This window comes from Capsicum annuum, chromosome 11, assembly GCF_002878395.1.
Source record: "Capsicum annuum cultivar UCD-10X-F1 chromosome 11, UCD10Xv1.1, whole genome shotgun sequence".
Lineage (NCBI taxonomy): Eukaryota > Viridiplantae > Streptophyta > Magnoliopsida > Solanales > Solanaceae > Capsicum > Capsicum annuum.
Genome location: NC_061121.1, coordinates 211,767,419 through 211,773,895, shown reverse-complemented (window position 1 = coordinate 211,773,895; position 6,477 = coordinate 211,767,419). Strand labels below are relative to the sequence as shown.

At 36.4% G+C, this 6,477-nt stretch overlaps 1 non-coding gene across 1 annotated transcript; it reads right to left on the bottom strand.

The window, feature by feature from the left end:
* Positions 1-3,162: 3,162 nt before the first annotated feature.
* On the bottom strand, positions 3,163-3,269 carry LOC124889112. Its single transcript, XR_007047728.1, has one exon. It is a non-coding gene; the product is annotated as a small nucleolar RNA R71 (small nucleolar RNA).
* Positions 3,270-6,477: the final 3,208 nt, after the last annotated feature.

Here is a 6,477-nt window from a genome sequence, read left to right as displayed (position 1 = left end):
TACTGAATAAATCTTTTTCTATATCGGGTATAAACTCGAGGTTAGTGATACCTATAAAGAGTTGTTGAAGAAGAATCTCGTCGAAACATTAATCCCGGGGCCGAACGTTCCCACAAATCATTGATGTAGAAACAGAACATCAGATTCAGATCCACAGGCTTTAGGATGAATTTTAAAAAATAAAATTGTGCACCAGTAGATGCATATAGAAGATGCCTCAACCATAAGTTGAGACAAAAGTTAAAGCAAGCTAGGCAAGAGGTCGATGATGTTAGGCGGTGTTTGATTAATTTGGATGATTGCCTAGTTTCCCATATTGATAGCATCGGCAAGATGACCTATGATAGTAAAGAACAATTATGTGGGAGTCACCTGATCATCAACATATATCACATATGGCAAGAGGTGGATAAAGTTGACTGGGTAAATGCCGATGAAAGAGCATCTAAGAGCTAGTTTTTCTATCCCCTATGTGGGACCTTATTCTTTCTTCCATGTATTTTTCCTTTACCCTAAAGATTGTATCCCTTTTGTGCATCTTTCTATGAATTTATGCCCTTTTTATATATCTATGGAGATTTTGGGGGCTAATGGATTAGTTTTAAAAGGCATATATTTCCTTCAAAATTCGCTAGGCCAACCCTTGGCTCAAAAGGGTCACCCTAATTAGGATATGCGATTATTATAATATTTTTGAGTAATATAACTGTCTTATGTGTTTATGTGTGTTTGTTTGAATCAAAGGTAAATTTATCCACTATGCTCCCGTAGATCAATTTGCCTATACTGAAAATAACTCTATGTGGTTACTTCTTGTCAACATCTTACATTGTTTATCATGTATAGGATATAACACGTCTGTCTTTGAGTTATTTTACTTTGCAGATAATAGAAAATTACTTCGTGTTGAAATAAGCTGACTGATCATAGGTATATTTATAAATCCAAACACCGCTATCTACCCATATTTAGACTTGTTTTAAGAACAAAAATTGTGTTAATTATATATTATTGTGAGCTAAATTGTATTTCATTGCTAACCAATGTGATTAGTGATACAGGTAAGTTTCCAAAGGATTCAGACAAAAATTGGAAACATATTATGAAGCAATTATTTATCGATGGTGTGGAAGTAATCATGATTGAGGTGGAAGACCATCTTTATCGAGTCAAAAAACATGTGTAGATGCACGAGAGCAAGTATAAAAGGAAGAAGCTAAAAAAGAAGATTTACGAGAGTTAAGTGAATATTTGGAGTGAATTTCCAGTGATGCAACGTTAACTCGCCGCGTTGCGTCATCCCGTAAATTCTGTTCCTTAGCCAAAATTTCAGAAGGAACTTCCAGAACATCGATGCAAAGTTAACGCGTCGCGTTGATACATGAGTTTGGGGACTTCGTCGAAATTTCAGATGACAATTCCAGTGACACGATGAAATGTTGATGTGTCGCATCGTGTGTTGTGAAATTTGACTTAGTCGAATTTTTAAAGTGAAGTTCCAGTGCATCAATGTGAAGTTGATGCAACACGTTGGTCTGAGCAACGCGATTAGTGATGCATCGCGTTAGTAGTGCAGATCTGGTGAAATTTTTCCAAGTATAAAAGAAACACATAAGCACAATTTCAAACACTTTTGGCAAGCATAGCATTGGTGAAAAAGTATAAAATTCTCTCTTCTAGGGTTCCTATTATTTCTTTTGAACATCTTTACTTCAAGATTAATTTTGGGTATGATTAATTACTTATTTTGTATGTTGAATTCAAACATGAGTGGGTAAATACCTTTGTTTTGAGGTTGAGGCCAAGAACATGATTACTCTTTGATATTATTTTATTGTAGTTTCTTTTTGGATTATCATTTGGGTTGTTCTTAATTTCTTGAGCTTACTATTTTTATGAGTGGCCACTATTAGAATAAATCTATATTCCTATGTGAATCTGGGAGGAGAATCGTAGGATAAAACGAAGAAATTAAGGAGCAAAGTTCTTATCCTTTTATGAAATAAGGGGTTTGAATTAGCATCTAGGATAGGGATATACCTAGAAGCCTTGGTTGTTCTAATTACAAAAAGACAACTATATGAATCTAGAAGAATTATTGTATCTCTGCAGGAGTGGTAGTTGAAATATTCAATAGATAAAAGATTTGAGGTCGGGAGACCAAGATTGTAACATAAAACTTGCGAATCAACAACCTGATAACCAATTAGAATGCGATAAGAATAGAGATTTGTATGATTGTTCAATAAGCCTCAAACCTGGAATTCTTATCATTACTGTCTACAACCGTTGCTTGCTTTTCTCTAGTCACAAACGTTTATTTCTTATTTATTAATTTACATTCTTATTCTTAAATTCACAATCATTTTGATAATTTACAACACTTAATACCTCGTTGTCTACAACTAAAAGTTGGGTCAATTTCTAGTTGCTTAGTCCTCGTGGGAACAATATTTGACTTTCTAAGTCACTATACTACTTGAACGATCGCGTGCACTTGCGTGTGTGTTTGAGTCGTAACAAGTTTTTGGCGCTGTTGCCGTGGACTAATATAATTTGTAAATTGCTAATTTTTTTGATAAGTTTTAAGTGTTAACAACTTGATCTTAACGGCTGAATTTTTACAGGTTTAGCTGAATACAGGACTGGCGAGAGATAAAGAGTTAGTAGAGCCTTTTCCAAAACCAGAACAAATCTTTTAACAAAGGAGAAGAGCTCAATATCCAAATCAACAGGTCCAAATAGTTGAAATAAGAGATCCAAATGACCCTATCGATCCAAATACCGAAAACGTCCCGCCTCCGGTTATTCTAGTTGTTCCTGCTCAAACAGCTCCTAGACGTGTTCGTAAAGTGGAAATCCTACTCACGAACCATGCGATGAACATTATTCGCAAGCCCAAACCAAGTGTTCAATTTGAATTAAAGCAGAATATGGTGCAATTGTTGAACTTAGCGGGGAAATTCCATGGCCTTTCATATGAAGATCCGCAACAACACATATAGGGCTGAATTATAATTATTTTAGATTGAAACTCTTTCCTTTTTCTCCAATGGGTGAAGAAAAAAGGTGGTTACATGCTGAACCACCACTCTCCATCACTTCATGGGAAGATCTAGCTCGAAAGTTCCTTATTCAATTCTTTCCATCAGGGAAGACTACAGTTTTAAGAAGTGACATTCTGAGGTTTAGACAGAAATAAGGAGAGAATCTCTACCAAGCTTGAGAGAGATTTAAGGGTATGCTCATAAATTGCCCTCACATACTTTCATTAAAGAATTGGATCCATATATGAAGATTCTCTTGGATTTAGCAGTAAGTTAAGAAGATATATGAGGAATTGTACACACTGCTGAATTAGATTTCATAAGGGAATCCTGATTGGCATGCTGATTCGAAGAGTGCTCCAAGAAAGATTGCAGGGGTATTGGAGGTAGACTAATTTACTGCACGACAAGCATAGATCATAGAAATACAAAACCATATGATTACTCAGCTTGATAACATAAAGTTGGGGGTTACACAAACAGCAGCAACAACTAATGCATTCCAACTGGTGAATTGTTGGTACGAGGTTTGTGAAAGTGGTGAGCAAGCAAAAGATACTTGTATAGCTAATCTAGATTCTTTCAACTACGTGGGGAATGCAAATCGTCAAGGATAGCAGAATTTTTGTAACACGTATAATCCCAATTAGAGAAACCATCCCAATTTCTCATGTGATGGAAATTAGGCACAGAACAGTAATCTGTTTAAGGGGACAATGTAACCAAATCAACAGTCATCTCAGAATAATTAGGCTACTGCTCAAGATAGTAATAGGGAGGAGATGATGAAGCAGATTTTAGCTCAATACACATAGTTTGCAACAGAAGTGAAGACGCAATAGGCACAGTTCGCATTAGAGTTGAATAGTCAATAATTGTTTACAAGAAATCTAGAGTTACAACTCGGTCAGATTGCAGGAGCAAAAAATATAAGGCCTCAAGGAGCATTACCTAGAAATACACAGGCAAATCTGAAATAGGTGAATGCGGTTATAACAAAAAGTGGATTATAAATTAAGGAGATGGTTCAGGAGCAGGTTATTCCTATAGTCACTAATGATGGCTCTAAAGACAACAAGGAGAAAAAGGTCAAGGAAAAAGTGGCAAGCGATGAAATTCACATGGCAGAGAAAACTTTACCTTTACCCTTTTCTCAAAGGGAAAGGAAGCACCAAGAGGAGGCGAGTTACAAGTAGTTCTTGGATCTTCTAAAGAAGGTTTATGCAAAGCTTCCTCTTGTTGATATTCTGTAGAGTGTTCCAAAATATGACAAATACCTGAAGAATATAGTGGCAAATAAAAACTGATTTACAAAGTATGCTACAGTTGTACTTACTAAGGAGTGCACATCCAAGATTCAAAACAAACTGCCTATGAAGTTAAAGGATCCAGGTAGTTTCACTTTACAAATAACTATAGGACAGACCATTAGTGATCGTGGATTATGTGACTTGGGGACTAGCATCAATCTTATGCCCACATCTTGGTACTGGAAGATGGGTCTTGGGAGTCCCCAACCCGCTACTATTGTTTTCTAGTTGGAAGATAGGTCCCTTGCTAGGCGTGATGGTATTATTGAAGATGTCTTAGTGCAAGTGGGATCCTTAATCTTTTCGATGGATTTTTTAATTTTTGACTTTTAAGCTGATCCTGTTGTTCCATTTATTTTAGGACGACCTTTCTTAGCAACGAGATAGTCATTAATTTATATAGTAGTAGGGAAAATGACAATGAGAGCGCACGATAAAGTGAAGGTTTTTGATGTGTATAAGGCACTAAAATTTCTAGCTATATATGAGGAGTTGTCTGCTATAAAAGTTATAGATCTTGAGTCTGATTAGAGACTGTTATTGCCAGAAGATCTAAGAGAGAGCTTCGGTAGGTCGTGATATTTATGGAGATGTGGAAGCATTGGCATTAGTTTAAGTCACGAATTGGATGATCATTAAAATAATAAAATTGCCTTTTGAGCTATTGAACAGGCCAATTAGTCCTTTCCCCAAAGCTTCAATTAATGAAGCTCCAAAATTAAAGATTAAAGTTCTTCCTCCTTACTTGAAATATGTATACCTTGGTGATAATGATACCTTGCCAATTATTTTGTCTACAGGATTATCTGATATACAGGTACAAGAAGTAATGACGGTGTTGAAAAGAAGAAAGAAGGCGATCGGGTGGTACATGTCTGACATTACAGGGATAAATCCAGCTTTTTGCATGCACAAGATACACATGGAAGAAGGTTTCAAACCAAGGGTTCAGCAACAACGTGGGTTAAATCCAGTGATGAAGGACGTGGTATGGAAAAAGGTCATTAAGTGGCTGGATAATGGTATTATTTATCCAATTTCAGACAGCAAACGGGTAAGCCCAATACATTGTGTTACAAAGAAAGGTGGGATGACTGTGGTTACGAATGAAATTAATGAGTTAATTACCACTTGCATGGTGACTGTATGGAGAATTTTTATTGACTATCGGATACTGAATGAAGCCACAATAAAAGACCACTACCCTATCTCATTCATTGATCAGATGTTGGAAAGGTTGGCAGGGAAGGAGTATTACTATTTTCTAGATGGTTAATCATGTTATAACCTGATCACCATTGCTCCTAAGGATCAAGAGAAGATGACTTTACTTGCCCATATGTACATATGCGTTCAGACGTATGCCGTTTGTCCTATGCGATGCACCTATAATGTTTAAGAGATGCATGATGGCAATATTCAACGACATGGTTGAAGAATTCGTTGAGGTATTCATGGACTATTTCTTTATTTATGGTGATTTTTTTGATAAATGCTTGCAGAATTTACATTGAGTCCTAGCTCAATGTGAAGAGACAAATTTGGTGTTGAATTGGGAGAAGTGCCACTTTTTGGTAAATAAGGGAATAGTCCTTGTCCATAAAGTGTCATGCAGAGGACTTGAAGTAGATCAAGCCAAATTTGAAGTAATAGAAAAGCTGCCACATCTAGTCACGGTGAAAGGAGTTTGAAGTTTCTTGGGGCATGCAAGTTTCTACAGGCGTTTTATTCAGGACTTCTCAAGGATTGCAAGCCTGATTTGCAAATTGTTAGAAAAAGAGGCCAAGTTCAATTTTGGGGTGGGTTATCAAGAAACATTTGAGAAGCTGATAGAATCTCCGATTTTGATTTCTCCAGATTAGGAGTTACCATTTGAATTGATGTGTGATGCTAGTGACGTGACTGTAGGAGATTTTTTGGGGCAAAGAAAAGACAAGGTATTTTGGTCTATTTACTATGCTATTAAAGTCTTGAATGATGCCTAAATGAATTATACAGTCATTGATAAGGAGATGTTAGCGGTGGTCTATGCATTTGATAAATTTAGAGCATACTTGGTGGGAACAAAGGTTATTGCTCACACAGACCATGCGGCCATCAAGTATCTCTTAAAAAAAAAG